The sequence below is a fragment of the Mesocricetus auratus genome, unplaced genomic scaffold (assembly GCF_017639785.1).
Source record: "Mesocricetus auratus isolate SY011 unplaced genomic scaffold, BCM_Maur_2.0 Super-Scaffold_100676, whole genome shotgun sequence".
Lineage (NCBI taxonomy): Eukaryota > Metazoa > Chordata > Mammalia > Rodentia > Cricetidae > Mesocricetus > Mesocricetus auratus.
Window position 1 is genome coordinate 100,844,827 of NW_024429266.1, and position 25,360 is coordinate 100,870,186.

The following is a 25,360-nucleotide window of genomic DNA, read 5'->3' on the forward strand; positions in this document are numbered from 1 at the left end:
AACTCAGGTCACCCGAAGAGCAGCCAGCGCTCTTTAATCACTGAGCCATCTCTCCAGCCTCTACTTCAGAATGTATTGATACCACGACGCAAGGAAGAAAATTCCACAATGTAGTGTTCAGCAAAGGTTGTTGTTCAGGTCACAACCTTTTATATCTCAGCACGCCTAAGCACGGTCTTCTGGCCTTAATGTCTCTCTCTTCACCATCTGCCTCTTTTTGAGTCTGTCATCTGACCACCGTTAAATATCTGGAGCCTTAAAAATCTTCTCTTGTCCGCCGTTCCCTGTGACTCCCCACTCATTTGCAAGGTTCCTCCCCTGGGAATTCGTGTGGGCTCCCTCTGAAAAGTCTTCTCCTTTAGTTTACTGGTGGGGCTGCCGCCTCCTGTCTGTGGAGTCCTTTTCCCTCGATCTTAGGTTAGTCTGTCAGTTTGCCGGGGCGCCCAACCGCCTCCCTCGGTCTTCGAAGGTCCCCGAGCCCGCGGGGCCAGCCTGGGGCACGCAGCGCTCAAGCAGCCGCCGGGCCGCGGGAAAGCCCAATGGAACGGGGAGGGCCGGCGGGACGCGCACGTCGGGCGCGGCGGTGACGCGGGGTCTCGCGCGCGCGCGCAGCGTGCGCGGTGACGTCAGTGCGCTGGCGGCGGCGGCAGGGCTGTTTGTTCTGCTCTCCCGCAGCCGAGGAACCGAAGCAGTGGCGGCGGCGGCTGCGGCGGCGGCGGCGGCGGCTGCCGGCGGTGTCCGCAGGCGAGCGGGGCCTGTGAGCGCGGCGGGGGTGGCGGCGGCGCGGCGGACGGGCCCCAGCTCGGCGCAGGTGGCCCGGACAGCGTGAGGCGGCGTGCGGCCTAGCGTCTCAGGTGAGGACCGGTGTCCTTCGCGGCCGCGAGGCGGGCTGCCGGGCCCCCGCGGCGCGGCCCGCGTAACCTGCATTGCGTAATGGAGCCGGTGCGCCACCACCTACGCCATCGGCGCGGCGCGGGGGCGGGGAGGCCGGAGCTTCGTGGGCCCGGAGCTCGCTTGCTGCTTGCGGTCCGACGGGGCCGCCCGCGCCGTTGATGCGGCGGACGCGGCGGTGGCCAGGCGGGCTCGCGGGCTTCGCAGTGGAGCGGTTGTGGCCACCGCTGTCCCCTTCGGCGCGGGCGGCAGCGGGGACCGGGACCGGGGGCGCGGGCGCGCTGGGCGGCGGGACTGGCGGCCGGGGGCGGGCGGGGGGGCGGGCCAAGCGCCCGGCACTTCCTGCCGCCGCCATTTTGTTAAGTGAGGAGGAGGAGGAGGAGGAGGAGGAGGAAGAGGAAGAAGCGGCGGCGGCGGCTACCGCCGCGGGATTCGCGGTGCGTGCCCGGCCCGGGTAAGTCCGGGCCCGGGATGCTGGCCGCGGGTACTGCTGGCCCTCTTGGCTGCGGGTCCCCATCGGGACAGGCCGCCCCTGCGCACTGTGTCTCAAAGCGCTCTCCTTCCGCTACCTGAGTCCTCCCGGTGCTGGGATAGTGAGTTCCCGCTTCCTTAGTCTCACCTTTCTGGCTGTCCCCGGAGCTCTGCCTAGGAAGAGGTTAGAAGATCCTGCCCGGAGGGACAGGGCTGCCACTGCACGCCTGCCCCAGGCGGGACCCAGGGGACAGGAGCGGTGAAGAAAGACCAGGAGTCCCCCTCGGCCCACCCACTCCTAGCCTGGAAGCCCCTCTTTGGGTGCTTTGTTTTGCCAGGTCTGTGCTCGCTGGCTACCCTTGCAATGGTCTTATTTGTTTGTGGGCGTGTGTAGGTTTAGGGTGGGGATGTGGGGGAGTTGTGATTCAGCAAAATAAAATGACCCCCCCCCCAAACACGGAAATAGCACAACTTCAAGGAGATGCCCCCAAGGCCGGGCCTTGGTTGGGAATGGGAAATCCCAGGTTAGTACAGTGGACCGTGTGAATACTTGTGCTCAGGCCGGTGGATGAGTCATGTGCTTCTGCTAAGTGGCTGACCTCCCGTTTACTCAAAACAAGGGTTTTTTCCAAGTGTTTTAGCCTGCTTGCTTACTTGTTTATGTTTTGTGCAACCTGCTGAGAATACCCCCGCCCCCTCTCCCGTGCGTTTTGTGTTGGATGCCAGTGATCTTTTGGAGCAGGCCTCTTGAGAATTGAAATGCCTTTGCTTACCATCGAAGGGGCAGTAATAGGCCCTGGTCACAAAAAACCAATACGCAGTGTACTTTTAAGACAATGTGCTGTTTAGTGCCAAAATGAATGGTTGGGAAATTTTTATGAATGGAGTCGTCAACTTTCATAAATAGTTAGTCCCTGGAATTGGTAGACCTCTTTGGAAGTTGTAAAGAAAGTCATGTACAAAAACTAAAAGGGATTTGTGCATGTGTTTTCAATTCATTAAGACTTTGGATGGCACTGTGTTTTATACCCTTTCCAATAATTTAAAAGAATATCCCTGGGCGATGGTGGCGCACCCCTTTAGTCCCAGCATTCCGGAGGCTGGGGCAGGCAGATCTCTGTGAGTTTGAGACCAGCCTGGTCTACAGAGCTAGTTCCAGGACAGTCTCCGAAGCCACAGAGAAACCCTGTCTGAATCCCCCCTCCTCAAAAAAGGAACACCCTTTTCATTTTAATTTGGATGGGAATGATCTTTCTACGGAGAGCATTTATAGATAACTAACTCCTTCATATCCAAACACTTCATCCAGGGAGGTTGGAGAATATAAAACTGTCAAATACTTTGTAATCTATTACAAAATATATTGCTGCCATGTTGCCCACCATATCGTTGGTAGACAATAGAGTAGGACTAGAGTTAAGTCTCTTAAAATGGTGTTAGTTGGTTTTAGCTGGAAATAACCCACTCCCTTCTGTCTTGCTTGCATTCTGCTCATGCAAATTGCCAAAGATAAGGGAGTTTGCCTCCTGATGAAAGGTAAGATTCTGAAGTGGCTAGATAGTTTGTGTATCTAGTTTATGTATCTAGTTTGGAAGACTGCAATGGGAACATTAGCTTAAGAATTGATGGAGAACTGTAGTTCCACTAAATTATTGAATTGTTTAAAGGAATTTAGACTTTGCTTCCAAGCAATAACCTTTTTGAGCCAGTTTTTGTGATCTTTGTACTAGATAACTTTCACTGTGGAAATAGGGAATAATGTCGTATTTTCAAGTCATACAATTTAGGCTGTTGAATGACTTGAGAATTAGAACTTCTGTAGATTGGAGGTTGCTTTAAATTTTGTGCACCATGTGGATTCTTCCCTTGGAGGCCAGAAGAGGGCCTCAGATTCCCTAGAACTAGAGTTAAAGGGTGCTGGGGCCAGAACCTGGGTCCTCCATAAGAACCGCAATTAAACAGGTGAGCCATCTCTTCATTTCCTGGGTGTGACTTTTTTTGAGACAAGGTTTCACTCTATAGTCCAGGCTGTCTCAAATTTGACAGTTCTCCTGTCTCAGCTTCCCAAGTGCTGTGAGCCCTGACATCCTGCTTGGGATTGTTCTTAAAGAAAAGCCCTCTGGGGCAATCTGCTTCTGACAACCCATTGACATCACCTATGTAGATATAAAGATTTGATGTCTAGAGTCTGCAAAGGTGGCTCAGCTGCTCTTGTAGGATACCCAGTGGCCAGTTTACAATGTCCTGCAACTTCATCTCTTGGGGAGAGCTGATTCTCTTTGGCTTTCTGGGGATGTGCTGCACTTACACCCAAAATACAAATTAAAATTGTTTGAGTTTGGTTGGAAAGAAGCTGTGTCACAGTCCTGTAACCTCAGCACTCAGCCAGCATACAGAGAGCCCCAATTATAGGACAGCCTTGGCCACATGCTGATTCTGTGATCAAGAATATTTGTTTTTGAAAGTTGCTAATGGAGCCTGTTGTGGTGGCACAGGCCTTAAATCCTAGCACTCCAGAGGCCAAGGCAGGTGAGGTGGCTCTCTTGAGTTTGAGGCCAGCCTACTCTACAGAGCCAGTTGCTGAAGAGCCAGGACTACTCATAGGGACCCTGCTAATACTATCTGATAAGTCTTTGTGGTTTTTGTTGTTCTAGTAAGAAAATGATGGACATTTGCAAAGTGAGAATCCTGAGAAAATCCTGCTTGTTGCTATTTCATTTAGTACATATGGCATGCATATGTAACAGATTTTTTTTTACGTTACTTTTTTTTCATCAGAATTAAATTCCACAAGAGAGGGATTTGTTTGGCTTTGCTTTTCTTATTCTCCATTGTGTCTTTAGTGCCTAAAAGAGCATCTTAACAATTGGATAGGAATTTGCCATACATAATACTAAATGTAAGTACGGTTAGAAAAAAATTCTGTGACTTGCTGGAGTGTGAATTTTGACCAAGGTATCATTTAAGCTCCTAGTAATTGTGGTAAACTTACTGAGTCTGAGCAATGTGTTATACAGTTGCTTAAATGTTCTACTTAGCAGCTTGCAATATGGGTGAGTGGTTAGAGCTGTGGTTCAGAAAGTATTTTAAAAGGGAGATGAACTAGGTAATAAACTTGTATGGGTATTATTTCTTAGGCTTCATGTTGTCAGAAAGTATTGGTTACTTTAAAAAAAAGTTGAACCTAATGTTTTTATCATCAATCTCACTATATACAAGAAAAAAAAAAGGTATTTTCTACAATGACTTTAGGTATCCCAAGTGTTTTTGACTATCAATTTTGTGTAATCTGAGGTTGATACTGTTGTAAAATTTTTATCAAAACTTTTTCGTTTGCTGTTTGTTTTATATTTTTATAAGAACAGCTTTGAAATACATAATTTAGCATGGTTACAGAATTGTGCATCCACTACTGTCATCAGTTGTAGGTAGGGTATTTCCATGTCTTCAAAGAACCCATGAGCCGGGCGTTGATGGCGCACGCCTTTAATCCCAGCACTTGGGAGGCAGAGGCAGGTGGATCTCTATGAGTTCCAGGCCAGCCTGGTCTACAGAGTGAGTTCCAGGACAGCCTCCAAAACAATACAGAGAAACCCTGTCTTGAAAAACCAAAAAAAAAAAAAAAAAAAAAAAAAAAACCAAAAACAAAGAACCCATGATTCTGGTAGCAGTTACTTTCCATCCTCCTGTAATTCCTGGAAACTATAGTCTATGCTGTACATTTGCCACTTCTTTAACCTTTAGTGTCTGGCTTCTTTCATTAAGTATGCTTTTAGATGGTTCATTCAGCATGGACCAGTACTTTACTCTCTGTCATGACAATGACACTCTTCTGGTTTTAATGGATAAAATGGTAGGCTTGAGTGTTTCACTTTTTGGTAAGAGGGAATGGCGCTGCTTATAAACAGTATACAAAACAAGGTCAGGAGTGGTGGCTCTGGAAGTCAAAGGCAGGAAGACAGAGAGAGTTGGTGACACCCTGGGCTACATTGTAAGTCCCTGTTTATGAGAAAAGAAGTTTGTATAAGTATTTGTGGGCATGAGTTTTTTGGGCTGGATATATAGGAGTGATTTGATAGGCTAGATGGTAATTATAGTTAACATTTTGAAGAGACTTTTCCTTCAGTAAAGGAGTTTGCTTGAGACTGGCTCTAATAGCCAAAGATGACCTTGAATTTAGGGTCCTTCTTGCCTCCACGAGTGCTGGAATTACAGCTGTGCTTCGCCATCCTTATTTATGTAATGCTGGGATTATACACTGGTAGGCAAGCACCTTACCAGCTGAACTGTCTTCCCCAGACATGCAGAAACTAACTGCCTTTCTCGTACTTATGTCATAGGGTCAAAAGAAAAGCCTAGCAAAATACATTTGAATGAATGGAGATATTGAAGCCCAAGAATGCAAGTGCTCACAGAACAGTTGGTCATAGGTATATAGGAGGAAGTCTGGAAAAATTTATGCTTTTTTTTTCTTTTTGAGACAAGGAATTGGTTCTTTCTTCCACTATGAAAGTCATGGGCATTGAACTCAAGTCCTGGCTTGGCTGCAAAATACCTTTACTTGTTGAGTCATCTCACAGGCCTTACACTTCTCTGATTTTTTCCAGACTGGATTTCTCTGTGTAGCCCTGGCTGTCCTGCAACTCATTTTGTAGACTGAGATCCACTTGCTTCTGCCTCCCAAGGGCTGGGAATAAAGGTGTGCGACATCACAGCCCAGCAGTTTCTCTTCTTTTTAAAGGCTTATTTTATGTGTTTGCATGTTTTACCTGCATATATGTGTGTGTTAGCTTAGTGCTCTTGGAGCCAGAAGAGGTTGTAGAATCCTCTGGAACTGGAGTTAAGGATGGCTGGATTCCGGAAACCAAGCCTAGGTCCTCTGTAAGGTCAGAAAGTGCTCTTCTGAGCCATCTTTCCAGCCCCTTATTTTTTTTAAATTTATTCACTTTTTATATGCATTGGTGTTTTACCTGCATATACGTCTGTGTCAGTGTGCATGTGGGTACTGGGATTTGAACTGGGGTCCCCTGAGAGAGCAGTCTGCCCCTTATCCATCTCTCCAGCCCCTTATTTTTAGGTTTTTTTAAAAGACACTTTTTGGGACTGGAAAGATGGTTCAGAGGTTAAGAGCACTGACTGCGCTTCCAGAGGTCCTGAGTTCAATTCCCAGTGCCCACATGGTGACTCACAGCCATCTGTAATGCAACCTGATGCCCTCTTGTGGCCTGGGTAGAATACTGTATGCATAATAAATACATATTTTAAAAAAGACACTTTTTTATCCTTGACAGCCTGCCAGTGTTGATACAACTATCATCCATAGGATAAATCACATGTATCTCCCACGACAAATCTCAGAGTATCTTATTCTGAATAAATTGAGAGTGTGTCCAGTGTCAGGGTTTTATTATTGTGACAGAGTGTGTGTGTTTGGTGCAAGTATGGAAGTCAGAACAACTTTTTAGATTTGCTTGATTGTATATTCTCCTTTATGTAGGTTCTGACAATCTCTTGTCCACCTTGCACACCAAAAGCTCCTTGATCTGCTGGGCAGTCTCACTTGCCTCTGTTGGGATTTTGTTTTTTGAGACAAGTGCCGTCTATAATCCTGACTGGTCTTGAAATTCATCAGCCTGCATTTGCCTTCCAAATTATTGTATTACAGATGTTCACCAGCAAAGTCTGCCTGATTTCTTGTTTCACCAAATTACTACACAGGCAAACAGGGTTTCTCTGTATTGTTTTGGAGGCTGTCCTGGAACTCTTTCTGTAGACCAGGCTAGCCTCTGCCTGCTGGGATTAAAGGCGTGTGCCACCAAGACAGGCAAACATTTCTAAAAGTATTTAAACTGTCCCCCCTCCCCTGCCCCAGGGTTTCTGTTTATCTTTTATTTGTGTAGCTTTGGAGTCTGTCCTGTCCTGGAACTTACTCTGTAGACCAGGCTTGCCTGAACTCACAGAGACCCACCTGGGATTAAAGGCTTGCCATACTCCACCATTGCCCAGCTTTACACTATATCATTTAATTCTACTGTAATTTTTATTTTTGGATATGGTTTTCAGTTTTTCTTTGTCATCTCTAGGGAACAAGACGACTAGATCAATAGGGTGTGTATTGTTTTGGAGGCTATCGGTCCAGCCTGGCCTCCAACTCACAGAGATCCGCCTGCCTCTGCCTCCCGAGTGCGGGGATTAAAGGCGTGCACCACCACCTCCCGGCTAGGGTGTGTATTTTTGAAAATTTCGATTTCATTCCATTCCTTTTGTCAGAAGTTAGCAGTGCCTTGTTTATGTAAGTTTTTTTTTTCCAGACAGGGTTTCTCTGTAGCTTTGGAGCCGTGAACTCACAAGGATCCACCTGCTGCTGCCTCTCCGTGTGCTGGGATTAAAGGTGCACCACCACTGCCTGGCTAAAATATCTTTTCTTAGGTATATTCTCAGGGCTTCTGAGAAAAGGAAATGTTCCTGATAGTTGATTTGACCTTTCTCCCCTCTTGCCCACAGTAGGACCCTCCCTTCCTGGAAATGCAGCTCCTAACCCTGCCATCAGAGCCCCTGTCATCTGATTGCCTTAAGGAAGGTGACTCAAGCCGGGCGTTGGTGGCGCACGCCTTTAATCCCAGCACTCGGGAGGCAGAGGCAGGCCGATCTCTGTGAGTTCTAGACCAGCCTGGACTACCAAGCGAGTTCCAGGACAGCCTCCAAAGCCACAGAGAAACCCTGTCTTGAAAAACAAAAAACAAAAAACAAAAAACAAAAAAAAAAAAGAAGGTGACTCAAGGGGTCTGAGCAGCCTCTGGGCATCCAGTCAGTTTTGCTATGGCGTCTTGATTCTGGTCCTGCTGCCTTTAGTTTCTCATTTGTCCCTGCCCTTTTTTTTTTTTTTTTTTTTTTTTTTTGGTTTTTCGAGACGGGGTTTCTCTGTATTGTTTTGGAGGCTGTCGGTCCAGCCTATCCTCGAACTCACTGTCCCTGCCCTTCTTTGCTTGCCTATTTTACATTAAATGAGTGTCACCAATCCAGTGCCCTCTTAAGGTGTTTACTGTCTGAATTATGTAGGTTAAAGAAAGGTGGGAAGAAAGTACTAGGTATGGAGTATATCCACAGGTAGGGTAACTTAACCCTGACTCTAAGAAGCAAGGCTTAGCTTTTCTAGGCAAATTGCACAATCATAACCCTATTCATCAGGTGCCTAGCAAGGATACTGTCTCCCTCTAGGCAAATTTCAGTGGAGACTAGTGTAGGAGATATCTGATCCTGAAGAGCAGGATAATGGGATTAGTTGAGATATACTAGTTATGGAGGTATCTACTCTGATATGTTTGCTGTGGTTTGAGGAAATGTTCAAGCAGGAGCAGGCCTGTTGATGTAACTTTATGAAGGTGCCAGAAGATGCTGAAAGAGTGGAGGCACAGGCATCTCTCTCCATACCTTCATTGCTTCCCTTGGCCCCTTTTGAATTGTATTGATGTTCAGGTTTGATGAAGTACTCTGGCCTCCAGCAAGGTATGAAGCTGGCAACTGATGGCTGCGCAGGTGTAGTTCCTGAATGGTAGGCTGGGGTCTTGACCACAAGAACCAATTCCTTTTTGTTTGTGTAAATTCAAAGGTGTATTTCTTTTACTTGTTTTTGAAACAGGGTCTCACTGTATCTCTGGCTGTCTTGGAACTCACTCTGTAGACCAGGCTGGTTTCAAACCCACAAAGATCCGCCTGCCTCTGCCTGACAAGTGCTGGGATTAAAGGCGTGTCCCACTATCACCTATCTCTTTTACAAATAGGCTAGATAATGTAAGCATAAACTCCAAATTAAGAGAAATTGCTAGCGTAGTGGTCACGCCTTTAATCCTAGCACTGATATTGCAGAGGGCAGACAGATTTCTGAGTTGAAGGCCATCCTATTCTGAAGGCTAACTCTGTCTTCAAAACAAAACTAAACCAAGAAGGAGAAATCAAGTAAATTTGGCATCTCCTGTATGCTGGGATTACTGATGTACTATCATGCTTGGCTTGCCCTTTTGTTTTTTTTCATAAAGAAAATAATGTTAGACCTTCTAATAATGTTAGCTTTAGAACTTTACTGCTGTAAGCAGTGGTTGGGGTAACGTTATATGCCAGAAAGATAGCTGTAAAGCTCACTGTCAGGGTTCAGACTCAAAGCCACTTTGTAAAATGGAATCAGTATTGTAAGCTTTGTGGACAAACAAGAGTGGCACTGTATGTGTGGCTGAGTGAGGGCACACCTTAAACTGTACTGTTGTCCATTGAGTAGGAAGAGTGGAACCAGTAGCTTTTGTTCTGTTGAAGGGACAGGTCTTTTCTGCTTTGCAGTATCCACTCTTTTCTTGGTTTCCATTCAAGGCCAAAGTTGCTTATTTGTTTCTAGCTGCTGTTACATCAAGAGTCTTGGGTACATTGTGGAGACAGTGCCAGGGGAGAGGTATTGTTGGACTCGGCATTATGCAATTTCCAGAAATACCAATTAGTAATTCCTGTGTCCTTTAGTGCAGTCAGTATCCCCAGTTGTCCTACCTCAGGTAATAAGGCACACATGACTTCAGGTGGCCTTTGAGGTTGTATTTAAAAAAATTAGTTAAAGGGGGACTTAAATTTGAGAACTTTATATCTGAAAAAGCTGGCATTCTCTTTGAGGAAGCATGTATTTTATGGGAGCTGATAATTTTTGTAGGGTTGAAATGAGAACCACATGGATTATAGAACCTGACAAATGTAGGTAAGTAGTTGTCATACTGGACAGCTGCCCTTGGGCTATTCTGAGTTTTCAGGACTTGGTTTCTTGTATATAAAATAGTGTAAAGGATTTAGGTTCCAGAGTCTGGAGTTTGAGGGGAATATTGTTGCTGGTTGTTTGAGGTATGATCTTTGTACCCTAGGTTGGCATCTAACTCTGGCAAACCTTACTCAGTAGCCTTCTGTGTATAGGGATTACAGGTGTTTTGAACCACCTCACCCAATAGTAATTCTTTATCTTTTTCTCAAACAGTGGCTCATAAAATGAAGTAGTGGATTATAAGATGTAACAGGATATCATATATTTCAAGTTCATAAAATCTCCCCCCCCTCCCTTTTTTTTTTTTTAATTTTTTACACAGGGACTTTTTATGTTAGCCCTGACTGGCGGACCTGGAACTCACAGAGATCTGCCTGCCTCTGCTTCCTAAGTGCTGAGAATTAAAGGCATGGACCACCCTGCCTATTTAAGCGCGTGTGCGTGTTTTATAAGAGTGATTTACATAATTACTTGATGATAGTTAGGAATATTTTGTATTTATTTAATTATTTATATATCCATCCATCCATTGTGCATTGGTGTTTTGCCTGTGTAAGGGTATGAGACTGGCCTCGAATTCAGAGATCCTCCTGAGTGCTGAGATTACAGGTGTGTGCCACCACTGCCCAATATCTTCTTTTTTTTTAATGATTAATGTAACTTCATTTTATGTGAATTGGTACGAAGGTGTCAAATTCCCTGGAACTGGAAATATAGACAGCTGCCATGTTGGTGCTGGGAATTGTACCCTGTCCTGAAAGAATAGCCAGGGCTCTTAACAGTTGATCTGTCTCTCCAGCCCCCTCATGTCTTTTTAATATTTGTATTGTGTGCATACATCTGCTCTTGAGTATGTATGTGCACCATGTATCTCTGGTAGTCTTTGGGATTCAGAAGAGGACATTATACCAGTGAAACTAGGAGTTGCAGACAGTCGTGAGCCAACATGTGGTTTCTTCTTTTGGTTTTTTCGAGACAGGGTTTCTCTGTGGCTTTGGAGGCTGTTCTGGAACTCGCTTGGTAGTCCAGGCTGGTCTCGAACTCACAGAAATCCACCTGCCTCTGCCTCCCGAGTGCTGGGATTAAAGGCTTGTGCCACCACCGCCCGGCCAACATGTGGTTTCTAAGAATCAAACCCCTGTCTCTTTGGGGTATATGTAACTAATCATCAAACTTGGTCTGGGCACACAGTTCAGTGGTGGAACATTGATCTGACATTGGTGCATTTCAGGACAGCCAAGTGTACAGAGCTAGTTCCAGGACAGCTAGGGCTGTTACACAGAAAAGCTCTGTCTCCAAAAAACAACAAAAAGAATAAAAATGAAGCTAGGCACTGTGGTGCACTTGCAATCCCATTGTACTTCAGCTAAATACCAAGATATCGCCCTATCCCTTCATCCCCCATGGGAAAAACAAAAGACTTAAAATCTTTATTATATATACTGTGCTCTGCTTGCATGTATGCTTGAATGGCAGGAGAGGGCACCAGATCTCACTGTAGATGGTTGTGAGCCACCATGTGGTTGCTGGGAATTGAACTCAGGACCTCTGGAAGAGCAGCCAGTGCTCTTAACCTATGAGCCATCTCTCCAGCCCAAGTTTTTACTTCATTTTTTAAATCAGGGAAAATCTGTTAGTAACAGAAGTGAAAGACATGGTTTATACCTCACTTTATGTCAGGTACAGAGGTTCTAGCAATGCTCTGTGCAGATATACTGCTCTGGGGACTCAGTTCTAGGGGAGGAATTATTGGGTGGGCAGGATTAAGGTTCAGGCTGCTGCTAATAGGGTTCTCAGTGTGGCTGAAAGTAACAATCAGGAAACACAAGGATGAAAAGTTTACACCATCAAGAATTGCAAGGAACTTTGGTTTAGAAGCCAGATAGGTTAAGTTCAGTAGGCTTATACGAATGATGCTATGTTAGAAGATGCTTTAGATCTGTCTTCCAAGTTTAGAGAAGTAACTGTTGTAGTTTCATGATTTTGCTTAACTGTTTCTATAGCCAGCCTCTTGTAAAATCTGTTGCTTAATATCCTCTAGTATTATAAGGAGCCTACTCAGATTTCCCTAATCAAAATAAGCTCAACCAGAATAATTATTTACCTATGGTTCTTGCTCTTGACAGCAGTTGTCAAAATTGACTGAAGGAGGACAAGCAATCAGGAGGCATCATTTTCATTGCATCACCTTTTATTACTGGCCCTTAGGCATAGCACCCCCACCCCCACCAGGTACAAATTCCTGAACACTGTACTGAGCCTTTAGGCCATACTCCCCATTGGAAGTCTGATGGTCAAGAATTAGACCATCTGGAGCTTCAGTTGTTAGCTCTAGGGAAGGTAGGAGAGCCCTCTAGAATTTGGTGATCTGCTTTTTTTTTCTTTTTTTTACGAGACAGGGTTTCTCTGTATTATTTTGGAGGCTGTCGGTCCAGCCCAGCCTCGAACTCACAGAGATCCGCCTGCCTCTGCCTTCCGAGTGCTGGGATTAAAGGTGTGTGCTACCACCGCCCCCGCTCGATCTGTTTTTTGTTTTGTTTTGTTTTTTTTCGAGACAGGGTTTCTCTGTGGCTTTGGAGGCTGTCCTGGAACTCGCTCGGTAGACCAGGCTGGTCTCGAACTCACAGTGATCCGCCTGCCTCTGCCTCCCGAGTGCTGGGATTAAAGGCGTGCGCCACCAACGCCCGGCTCGATCTGTTTTTTTTAAAAGACTTATTCATTCATTCGTCATTCATATTCAGTGTTCTGCCTGCCTGGAGGCAGAAGAATCCACCAGATCTCATTATAGATGATTGTGAGCCACCATGTGGTTGCTGGGAATTGAACTCAAGGACCTCTGGAAGAGCAGCAGTCAGTGCTCTTAACCTCTGAGCCACCTTTCCAGCCCCGAAGGTCTCTTTCAGAATGCATACATGCATGGACTTTGAACTTTAAAGACAGAGACTCACACTCAGGATGAATTTACTGTGTTTTACTTCTGCAGTAATAAATTGTATTTTGTCTTGGAGACTTTCACATACATCCTGCTCTTGTAGAGATTCACAGATTTTTGTTTTGACTCCAAATTAGTCTGGAGCAATCTTTAGTGTTTGTTTTTGTAAACACCCATGGAGGTTTTCTAGAGTCCTCAAGTTGCTCTATCAGCAGGGCTGCCTTATTGCTGGGGTGCCTCTAGCCTCCCTCACCTTATTACTTGTGCCCCCCCCCCCCATCAGGGTTTCCTCTGAGTAACAGCCATAGGCTGGCCTGGAACTCAGATTCCTGCCTGCCTGCCTCTGGCTCCCCAGTGCTGGGATCAAAGGTGTGTACCACCACCACCACCACCACCACCACCCAGTTTACTTGTGCTCTTTAATGGGAAGAAGAAATTTCAGGGGGCTGGAGGGATGACTCAGTGGTTAAGAGAACTGGCTGCTCTTCCAGAGGATCCAGGTTCAATTCCCAGCACCCACATGGCTGCTCACCACTGTAACTCCAGTTCTAGGGGATCTAACACCTACATACATACAGGCAAAACCAGCAATAAACATGAAAAAAAAATAAAAAAATATTTGAGATTGGCATATAAACTACAGACGAAGAAAGGTGTCCCCCCCACTCTATCCTAGTTTCTGCTTTTCACATGTCTTTTTTTTCTTTTTCTTTTCTTTTCTTTTTTTTTGGTTTTTCGAGACAGGGTTTCTCTGTGGCTTTGGAGGCTGTCCTGGAACTCACTTTGTAGACCAGGCTGGCCTTGAACTCAGAGATCGGCTTGCCTCTGCTTCCCGAGTGCTGGGATTAAAGGCGTGCACCACCAACGTCCGGCTTTCATTTACTATTGTTAGCTTTTAATTATTCCTATTTCTTAGTTTAACTCCAATCTTAATGTAAAGGCATGGCTTTTATTTATTTGCCTTTTTAATTTTTTGGTTCTTCGAGACAGCGTTTCTCTGAGACTGTCCTGGAACTGGCTTTTGTAGACTAGGCTGGTCTTTAACTCACAGAGATCCACCTGCTTCTGCCTCCCAAGTGCTAGAACTAGGCATGCACTACCAACGCCTGGCTAAGCATAACTTATATTAACTCAGACCAGTTTCCCTTTTCTGTTCTGTAGGAGGGATAACCTACAGGAATTTTAAAAAATATTTTTTAAGTGGTTTAAGAGCATGTGTGTTGCTCCTCCAGAGTATCTGGTTTCCATTCCCACCACTCAACCGCTCAAATGGTCTATAACTCCAGCCAGGGATACAAACGATCTTCCCCATCTCACAAAACAAAACAGTACAGGGAAAGTGAGAAAAGGCTGGAGAAATGAATGGGTTAGTGGATAAGTGATTTGAGCAGGTCCACGGTGCAGTCCAAACGGGATCCCAGGAAGAATGGGGAGTATGGCTAGAAGAAATGCAGTATGATAGCCGGTGACAGAAACTAGGGTGTAATAAGGAGGGATGGGCACCAGGTCATGGTGGTGCAGCCAGAACTGTCTCACAGAGAAACCCTGTCTTGAAAAGGGGGAGAAAGGGAATAGCTTTTCTCTCTACCATGTGGGTTCCTGGGATTGAACTCAGGTCAGCAGGTGTGGCTGCAAGTGCCTTTACCTGTTGAGTAACCTTGGTGGCTCCTCCCAAACATCTTTACATTGTAAAGATAAAGTTTAATTTAAATCTGTTAACTATTGTCCTATTACATCATGACAATTATACTTTTTTGTTTTTATTTTCGTTTTTTTGTTCGGGTTTTTCTGTGGCTTTGGAGGCTGTCCTGGAACTAGCTCTTTAGACCAGGCTGGTCTGGAACTCACAGAGATCCACCTGCCTCTGCCTCCCAAGTGCTGGGATTAAAGGCGCGCGCCACCAACACCCATCAATAATTACACTTTTACTTAACTGTTTCTATGAATTTATATCACATTATTATGTACATGGTTTCTGTTTTCTTGTTTTGTGACTAGCTTAGAGCTAAGATAATGTTTACTACGGATATTCACATAATAGCTTAATATCTCATTGGTTAAAAACATCCCAACCATGTGTGTATGACACTTTCCTTTATACATTAAAAAAAAAATCTTTATTTTTAGTACGGGGGTGTTTTTGCCTCCATGTATGTCTGTGCATCACCTGCATGTCTGGTGCCTTTGGAGGTCAGAGGAGTTGGGTTGGATCCCCTGAAACGGGAATTATAGATGGTTGTAAACTACTGTGTGGTTGCTGGGAATTGAACGTGAGTATTCTGGAAGAGCAGCCAGTGAGTGCTCTTAACCTCTGAGCCATTACTCTAGCCCGAACACTTCACTTGCTCACCCACCCACCCGAGATGGCATATATTCCTGCTGACCAGACCAACCTTAAACTCAGAGAGCCATCTGCTTTTTCTTCTTGAGTGCTGGGATCAAAGATGTGTACTGCCACAGGTCTCCACCTCCCTGCTTTCTGAGCACAGGCTAGAACTGTAGAGATCTACTGGTAGCTACAATTCTCATATACCCTTGCCTACCATTAACAAGTGTCCTGCAATTGGGAGATGCTATTGGGCAGCTGAGATAAATGTATCCAAGGCCAAGGAAACAGTTCATTCAGGTATCTTTCACAACAGCCTTAAGGAAATCAACAACTGTCATCAGATGCGATGGTCTAAGATGAGTCTGGCCTAAGTGAAACTGTCTCCAAAAAAAGTCAAGGGCTGGGTAATGGCTTAGTAGAAAAGGGTTTGTCTGACTTGCTCAAGACTCTGGGTTCCCATCACAACTCCCAAAATAAAAAACAACTGGTTAAATTGATTAGACACATCTTCTTTCCTGAAGTCTAATACTATCAGTTAATCTAGAGGTCCAGCTTTGTCATTCCAACATGTTCTGTGAAGAGTTTGTGTCCATCTGGTCCCCCAGCTGCTTGGACCCAAAATAAACACACAGAGGCTTATATTAATTATAAACTGTTTGGCTGATGGCTCAGGCTTCTTGTGCGTGCGTGCGTGCGTGCGTGCGTGCGTGTGTGTGTGTGTGTGTGTGTGTGTTTGTGTTTTGTTTTTTGAGACAGGGTTTTTCTGTGTAGCTTTGTAGACCAGGCTGAGATCTGCCTGCCTCTGCCTCCCGAGTGCTGGGATTATAGGTGTGTGCCACCACTGCCCAGCTTCTCTATTTCTTTTTTGAGGACTTTTTTTCTTTTTCTTCCCCAAGCCTACATATATTTTTAAACACTGTAAACAGTTTGGAGGTTTTTCTTCATCTGAATCAGTCTTTACTGTATATCTCTTTCTGACCATGAGTCTTTAATCTGCTAAACAGCATGGCTAAAATTAAAGCAGATGTTGACCCCACCCTATTCCTTAGCTTTCTTAATGGTGGAGGTACTGGTGGGAGCCATGCTTATTGCCACAACTTTGGAGTTTCTAGGTCCATGTTACCACCAAGAAGCATGCTGCTGGCTGCTCCTAAACACCATTTAATTGTTTGGTAGCAGGGCCTTTTAAAAGAACCTTGTGGTTTCTGCAGCTAATGCTAAGTCAAGAAACCTCTCTTTATTCCAGGACAGCCTCCAAAAGCCACAGAGAAACCCTGTCTCGAAAAACAAAACAAACAAACAAACAAAACAACAACAACAACAAAAAGAAACCTCTCTTTAAAGAGCTGTGCCTTTGTTTGCCCCTAGCAAACAGCCCACCCGAGAAAATGTTGCTACCAAGAAGCCATGTTTGACTTTGTTCTTTTGCTTTTAAAATACCCTTTTAAGCTTTTGTCAGGTTTTCTGTGGAAATTCTTGCCCCATGTATGGGTGACATTTGTAGACAGAAGGTTTCTCTCCTGCTAGGTCCCACAACCCTTTAGTCCCAGTTAAAGATATTGATGCTTATATAAATATGAACTGTTTAGATGATGGCCAAGGCTTCTTACTGGTTAGCGATCTTAATAACCCTTTCCTGTTAATCTATGTATCTCCATGTGGTCCTTGGTTTACCCAAGACTATCCTGATGTTCTACCTTTCTGGTGACTGCATGATGTCTCTGGCAGCTCTCCAAGTATCCCTTTTCATTATTCTCCTTGTCTCGTAGCCACATACATACATACATACATACATACTTACTTACTTCCTGCCTGGCTACTGGCCAATCAGCATTTATTCATTAACCAATAAGAGAAAGTTATATTCACAGCATATAGAAGGACATTTCTCATTATCTTTTCTCTTCCCCAAATTCTAGTCTGGTAGTCCTGCTTATACTTACTGCCTGGCTACATCCTGCCTGTTCATTGTCTGAAAAAGCTTTATTCATCAGCCAATAAGAGAAACATATGCTCACAGCTTACAGAAGGACCTCCCCTATGATGCAAATGCTGCGGATAGTTTTGAGGTATATCTTGATTTGTCAGGTCTGATTCTGTAAAACTTGACTAAATAAAGGTAACACGGTAACACTTCTTCTCTTGGTGTAGACAGACAGTAATTGCTCTTGGTTTGGGTGCAGTTGGAGACAAGGTTTCTCCAGGTAGTCCTGGTTGTCCTGGAACTTGATCTATAGACCAGGCTGGCCTCAAACTCAGATCTGCCTGCCTTTGCCTCCCGAGTGTTGGGATTAAAGTGCGCCACCACCACCACCACCTGGCAAGGCTCATTCTTTAAAACATGTGGTATTCTGGGAAAGTTGGCACTTAACTGGGAAAATTGCTGCTAAGGCGTTGCTTACCAATTCCAGTTGTAACAACTAGGCTCAGCAAATCCCCTAGTGGGAGTACGGTTTGTTTGTAGATACATAGTGCTTAATCAGTCTTAGTTTATGTCATAGTTGTGCATTTTAGAAGTGAAAGCAAAAAAGACTGTCTTCTGGGAGCTAAGGAGATAAGTAATGAAGCCCTTGCAGTCATGGAGACCTTAGAACCCATGTTAAAAATTAGGAAAAATATTCATAGGAGGTAACATTTACTTGTGACAGGTTGTGACAGGTTGACTTGCTGACAAAGCAGCCTAACTTAAGACTAGTAAGAGATCCTCTCTCTCAAAACAAGCAAGGTGGGTGGTTCTTAAGAAAAGACTTGTCCCCGGGCGGTGGTGGCCTCACGCCTTTAATCTTAATCCCAGCAGAGGCAGGCGGATCTCCGTGAGTTCGAGGCCAGGCTGGACCGACAGCCTCTAAAACTATTCAGAGCAAAAAAAAAAAATGACATGTGGACAGTCCTTTGGCTACTGTATGCACACACACCTCTCTGCCTGTCTTGTATCCCTGCTTGGGTCACAAGGCTGTGTCCAAGTTAGTTCCCACTTACAGTTGTAGTAGGAAACCAAGGCATTTAGCTAAGCTGAGCCTTCTGGGGCAGAAAAGCTTGTTTAGAGATTGTCGGGACCATGTGTGCCCAAACACAATTTGTGTTCCTGTGGGCAAACAAACAGATGGTGGGAGATCTGGTGGCTTTTGGCATTTGTGCTACAACATGTCTTCTCTGCATGAAGGAATAGAATGGTAGACTTGAAGATTTAGGCAGTGAGAGCAGCTTTGGGTGTTGTTCTGGTAGGTAGTTCATGGAGGATCAGTGGGCATCTCCCTTTTTTTTAAAGATTTATTTATTTATTACATATACAGTATTATTGCTACATGTCAGAAGAGGGCACCAGATTGAATTGTAGATGGTTGTGAGCCACCATGTGGTTGCTGGGAATTGAACTCAGGACCTCTGGAAGAGCAGTCAGTGCTCTTAACCATCTCTCCAGCCCAGTGGGCATCTCTTTTAAATTTAACTCTAATCAGCTGTCAGAATGACAAGATGCAAGGTCATTGCATTTGTGCATGGCTTGCTAATGGGATTGTGCGTGTCCGTCCGTCTGTCCGTCCGTCCGTGTCCGTGTCCCCGACCATCCGTCCGTCCAGCTTTGTAGCCTGTCCTGGAACTCACTTTGTAGACCAGGCTGGCCTGGAACTTAAAGAAATCTGACTGCCTCTGCCTCCCAATTACAGGTATGTGCCACCACCACCTTGCTTTTTTTTTTTTTTTTTTAAACGCTTTTAAAATGGGAGTTTTACTGTGTAACTTTGGCTGGCCCAGGGTTCACTTTGTAGACCAGGATGACCTTGAATTCATAGTATCCTTCTGTCTTTGCTTTTGTAAATGTTAAGCACAACTACTAAAGTCACCACCACCATTACTTTATGTAGAGATTTCTACCAGAAACATGTTTTGTAATTAAGATTTTCAGCAAGCTGTGTTCCACTTGCTTTTGCAGAGTAAATAAGTCTGGTTTGAAGGTTTGTTTTTATTTTGCAGTCTCTATGAGTTAACACATGTTGATCACTTCCTACAGGCACTTCTTATAAGTTGTGAACTTAATTCATGCATATGAATGTTTCATGTGTGTGGTGTGTGTGTGCGTGCGCGCACACGTGTGCAAGCTTGGTTCCCTCATGTATCTCATCACATCCTGTTGTGAGCCACTATGATGGTATTGGAAACTGAGCCCCAAGTGCTCCTAACACTGAACCATGTCTCCAGCCCCCATGTGTGCATCTTTTTGTCTACAGGTTATAACTACTCTTGGACATTCGGGAGTATGTTTGCTTTGATTTTTGGGACAGAGTATCGGTTATCCAAGGCTGGCGTCAAATTTACAATGTAGTTCAAGTTGACCTTGAACTCCTGTTCCACCTGCATCATGTACTGAAATTTCATCAGTACATGTGTGAGGGTACATTAAGGAAGTCCACAAACACTGGAGTAAAACAAATACTAAATTATGGAACACACACAGGCTGAAGGTAAAGTGTCACTGAGGTGTTTTGTCCTTGGAGGTGCAGAATGATTCAATGCAGGATGATAATCAGTTTTCAGACCATCACCCCGAGAGAGTGAGAGCTACCCCTCCTCTTATAAATGCAGCCAAGCCCTAAGACTACACTTTTGTCTAAATAAGAGGGTTCTAAACCTGAATCAAAAATTTACAGTAAGAACAGATATCAAGTATTATCCAGGAGAAAGGTAAAAAACATACACAAATTTAGACCTACAGCCAACAAGAGCAACATCAAACAAGAGACATATTAAATGTCCAGGCTATAGATAATTGACAAAAATATAGAGATTATTCCAACAGTTGTCCTATCCTGAGGAGTCTGAGTCTTGTATCTAAAATGTCTTAGGATATGAGAGGATATTAGCTGTGACTATCTAGTCTTCAACCTCATCAAAGATCTGAGAAGGAAAATAATATTACCTGGGTAAGTAGGAAGTACAAGTGGGTGGAATCCTAGTAGTGCAGAAAATGACAGAAACAGCTGCCCGCCTGGACAGTCACCCAAGGTCTCCCAGTAATGTTGGGGCAACCAACTTTGGCTAAGTCCTAGAATATCTGACAAATCATTATCAGAAGCAGGGAAATTGAAAGACTGTCCTACCTTGTCTTGACAGCATGTTTACTGTCAACAGTCGAGGCAAGGGCAGTCTTTTGCCCAATAGGCCAGTTGTGCCAAAAAGCAAATAAAGTCCAAATGGAGTGTCTCCGGTGCCCAACAGTCTCTGTTAGCAGAGTTCTAAACTATTAAAATATTTGAATGCCATATTCTGTAGGTCTTAGAAGTGTTTGAAAATCAGATATATGTGCTGAGTGCATCTAGAGAACCTGACTAACATAGTTAGGTATGAAAAGCATCAGTGACTCTAGCCTGTAATTTTCTGCCTCTGCCTCCTGAGTGCTGGGATTAAAGGCGTGCGCCACCACCGCCCGGCATATGTAACTATCTTGATCAGAGGTAGAACTGTATAGTGCAATATGACATAACCTTAAATTGTATCAATATGCAAAATATAGCCCATCAGTGGTGGCGCATGCCTTTAATCCCAGCACTCAGTTCCTCTGGAAGAACAGCTGGTGCTCTTTTTTTATTGGGGGGGGGGTTGAGACAGGGTTTCTTTGTGTAGCTTTGGAGGCTGTCCTGGAACTTGCTTTGTAGACCAGGCTGGCCTCAAACTCACAGAGATCTGCCTGCTTCTGCCTCCCGAGTGCTGGTGTTAAAGGAGCTGCTGGTCTAGTGCCTTCCATATTAAGACAAATGATTGATCAGAAATGACCCTTGAGGACTGGAGAGATGGCTCACTGGTTTAGAACACTAACTGGTCTCCCAGAGGTCCTGAGTTCAATTCCCAGCAACCACATACATGGTGGTTCACTACCACCCATAATGAGATCTGGTGCCCTCTTCTGACCCACAGAGATGCATGCAAAACAGAGCACTGTATACATAATGAATGAATGAATAAGGTTTTTTTTTTTGGTTTTGATCAGTGTTTTTTTATTTTTTAACATTTTTTAAAATTTTAAATAGCTTGTTTTACATGTCAGTCCCAGTTCCCTCTCCCTCCCCTCCTCCCGCACCTCCCCCATCCCCCCACCCTATTGTCAATTCCTTCCGCGTAGGGGATATCTAGAGTCTATCATTTCATTCAGGGTAGGGTCCAGGCACTTCCCTAAGAGTCCAGGCAGAGAGAGCAACCCTCTTTGTGTTATGGACACATGATGTCTGTTTGTATTCCAGGGATAAACACTGATCCACTGCTCAGGACCCCATAGGTAGCATAGGCCTCCTCATTGACTCTCACAATCAGGGGGTCTGGATCGGTCCCATGCTGGCCTTCCAGCTGTCGGTCTGGGGTCCAAGAGCCCTCCCCTGTTCGGTTCGGATCAGCTGTCTTTGCTGGTTTTGCCAGCTCATTCTTTGCCAATTTGCTCTTTGCTCCTTTCTCTCTGTTGCTGGGTTCCTTGGGTTCTGTTCAGTATTTAACTGTGGGTGTTTGCCTGTGCTTCCATCAGTCACTGGATGAAGTCTCCAGGATGGTTATAGACATCAAGTTCACTATCAGGAATAGGCATTCAAGGTGGTCTCTACACTATTGCTTAGCTTGCTAATTGGTGTCATCCCTTTAGATAACTAGAGGTCACAATGGTGCCTGATCTGTCTTCTAACCTATGATTCCCTCTTCCCCCCTATCCTACCCCCCCAGTTGACCTTCCTGTTCCTCCACATCTAGTCTCTTCCACTTCTTCCCCTCTCTATTTCCAAGGCCCCCCTCCCCGCCACCCCTGAATGAATAAATATTAAAAAAAAATGACACTTGACTAGAAGGGCCAATTTCCTACCTAGAATGAGAGCCATGCCTATTTCTATAAAATGGATGTCTGACACTCAGGCTAGTAGTCACTGTATCAAGTGTGTTTGTGCCTCAGATGTAACTGAGGAAGGACTTTGTGTCAACAGAAGTAGGTTGCTGTAATACTTTAAAGAGACATCAGGTTGTACAAGCAATTATCCAAGTGCTAGAATTCTAGGAATTAAAAAAAATATAAAGATCTACTTATGAGTTTTTTGCCTCCATGTTTACATCTCTCTACCCCATGTATATATGTGTGTGCCTGGTGCTTGCAGTGGTAAGAGGGTGCTGAATCCCTTTAACAGAAGTTAGAGATGTGAGCTGACATGGGTGCTGGAAACCCAGGTCACCTGGAAGAACAGCCAGTGCTCTTGACCTGAGCCATCTTGAGCCTGTCCAAGAAAATTGATCTGAGCTTCATGGGCTTTCTTCATGTTGTATTTTCTGAATTGCTTGTTGTTTGCTCTTGGACAGGATCTTACACAGTCTAGTCTCCATATATATCCCTAGTGCTGAGATCACAGTTACCATATATGCCACCCCCAACCCGAAGAGACTGGGTTATTTTACAATGGTTAAGTGATGGTCATTGTTCTCATGGGGCTGATTTTCTGGCAATAGGATTTTGTTGTTGTTGTTTATCGAGACAAGGTTGTCCTGAAACTCCTTCTGTAGACCAGGCTGGCCTCGAACTCACAGGGACCTGCTTACTTACCTCTCTCTACCTCTCCCCAGTGCTGGGATTAAAGGAGTGCGCCACCAATGCCTGGCCAATAGGTCATATATTATGATAGTGTTTCATTAACTAGTTGCTAGAGAAACTGTTATGTTTTGTAGTTATACATCCTCTTTCCCATGCTCATCTGAAAGGAAGGATGAAATTCTGTTTTGTGCTTGTTCAGCAAGAGCTCTTCCCCCACTGAACCATCTCCCTACACTCCCTTCCCTTTGATGTTGGAGGGTGTGATAAAAGAGACCAACATAGAACTACCATGGTATTGCTTTCTTGTTAGTGGTAAAAAATGGTAAATGGATGGCTAGTAACTTTCATAGGTAATTGCAAATTGATTGGAGAGGGAGAAAGACATTACATATGCAGTTTGACATAATTAACACTGGCTAGTTTTTGCTCTTTCCCAAGGCAGGGTTTCTCGACAGTCCTAGAACTTAACTAGGCCTGCCTCTATCTAACTCCTAAATGCTGGGGCTACCTACCTGGCTTGTTTAATTCTTTTATTTATTTATTTATTTATTTATTTATTTATTTATTTATTGGTTTTTTACGAGACAGGGTTTCTCTGTATTGTTTTGGAGGCTGTCGATCCAGCCTGGCCTCGAACTCACAGAGATCCGCCTGCCTCTGCCTCCCGAGTGCTGGGATTAAAGGCGTGCGCCACCACCGCCCGGCTATTTTATTTATTTATTATGTATACAATCGTCTGCCTGTATGCCAGCAGAGGGAATCAGAGCTCGTTCAGGGTGGTTGTGAGCCACCATGTGGTTGCCAGGAATTGAACTCAGGACCAACCACTGAGCCATCTTTCTAGAACATCTTTCTAGCCTTGAAGGTTAATGGGCTTGGAGATGTGGGGAATGGTTTAAAGTACTTGCTGTTCTTGCAGAGGACTTGGATTCCGTTCTGACACTTCACAACTGTCAGTAGCTTCAATCCAAGGGATCTGATGCTCTCTTTTGATCCCATAGGCATCAGACATGCATGAAAAACTCATACACAAACTCACGGATCCACTTGTGTCTGCCTCCTGAGTGCTGGGATTAAAGGTGTGGGCCTCCACTTGGCTAATGGAACAATCTTTTGTCATTAGTGTCTCAGAGTTAGAAAAAGAAATGGTTTGTTTCTTTTATGCCCCATTGCATTCATTGTCAGGTAGAGAGTGCTTTACAAACTGGATGGGAGGTCAGGGAGATGGTGCTGAGGTGATCCCACACACCTGTATTGGTTCTCACATCTGAAAGACACCCTGTTCCTGCATGTGCATGTGTTTGGCCTGGCCTCTTGTGATTAATTTATGCTTCCACCCTGCCAGGCCCCTCACTTTATATTGTCACTTCCATATCAGCTTGGAAGAAGGGTTAGCACAGTATGGAAGATACAGTTGAGTGCTTGTAATTTCAAATTTCAGTTTCTTGTTGATTTATAAGAAAGCAGCTATTTTCACATGTTAACCTTGTATTAGCAACTTTAGTATTTAGTTGATTCTTTGGTATTCTCTAGGGAATTAATCATGGCATCTGCAAAGAAAGTTATTAGTTATTCCCTCCCAGTTGTGTGTCTCTTTTGTCATTTGATTAGTTAGGACTTTAACACAACTTAACGGACACCCTTGCTTGTTTCAGGTCATAAAGGGTAAATACTAATTCCTCAGTATTAAGAAGGTCTTATGAATGTGATACAACAGTCTGTCCACTTTCAGAACATCACAAGGAGGGCAGATGCAGGGTGTGGAAGGTGGAATACCTCAGCAAGAGAGATAAGGAAACTTAGTGTCCCTGAACCTATCATATACTGGATGCACTGAGGTGTTAGGCATGCGGTCTGCAGACCCCAGACTTAGGCCTCATCCCTGGACTGCAGTGGAATGTTGTACAGTCCCGTCCCCCCCCAGCCCTTTGAAGCACGCTGTCCTGGAACTGGATCTGTAGACCAGGCTGGTCTGGAACTTACAGAGATCTGCCTGCCTCTGCCTCCTGAGTGCTGGGATTAAAGGCATGTGCTACCACCGCCCTGCATTGTACAGCTTTTTAAAGCAAGCTGGTTCTCTGAGGTTGACAGGGGCTTTAACTGTATGATCTGTTCCTTGGACTGTTGCCTTCTTTCTTGGAACCTCTAATTGGTAGCAGAGCAAGAAAATATAAACAGGTGAAAGTGTGATGTTTGGAGTTAGACATGCTAGTTTGTTTATTGATGGCCTTTCTGGCATGGAGCCTCCTTGACTGCCATAACCACTTCACCACTCAGGGACCAGGGGCCCACAGTAAGCCTACCAAGGAACTTGGATGTCAGCCAGGCCCTAGAGCCCTGGGCTCTGAGGGGATCAGTAATTTTGTTCACTTTGGATTATTAGTCCTGGCATCCCGC

At 44.7% G+C, this 25,360-nt stretch overlaps 1 protein-coding gene across 1 annotated transcript in view; it reads left to right on the forward strand.

Moving 5' to 3' along the window:
• The first annotated feature begins 1,255 nt into the window (after positions 1-1,255).
• The window catches only part of Brd4 (bromodomain containing 4), a 75,132-nt gene continuing 51,027 nt past the window's right edge, over positions 1,256-25,360 (forward strand). The window contains 1 exon segment of the mRNA XM_013123009.3: positions 1,256-1,345. The gene's annotated coding sequence lies outside the window, so the exon portion shown is untranslated.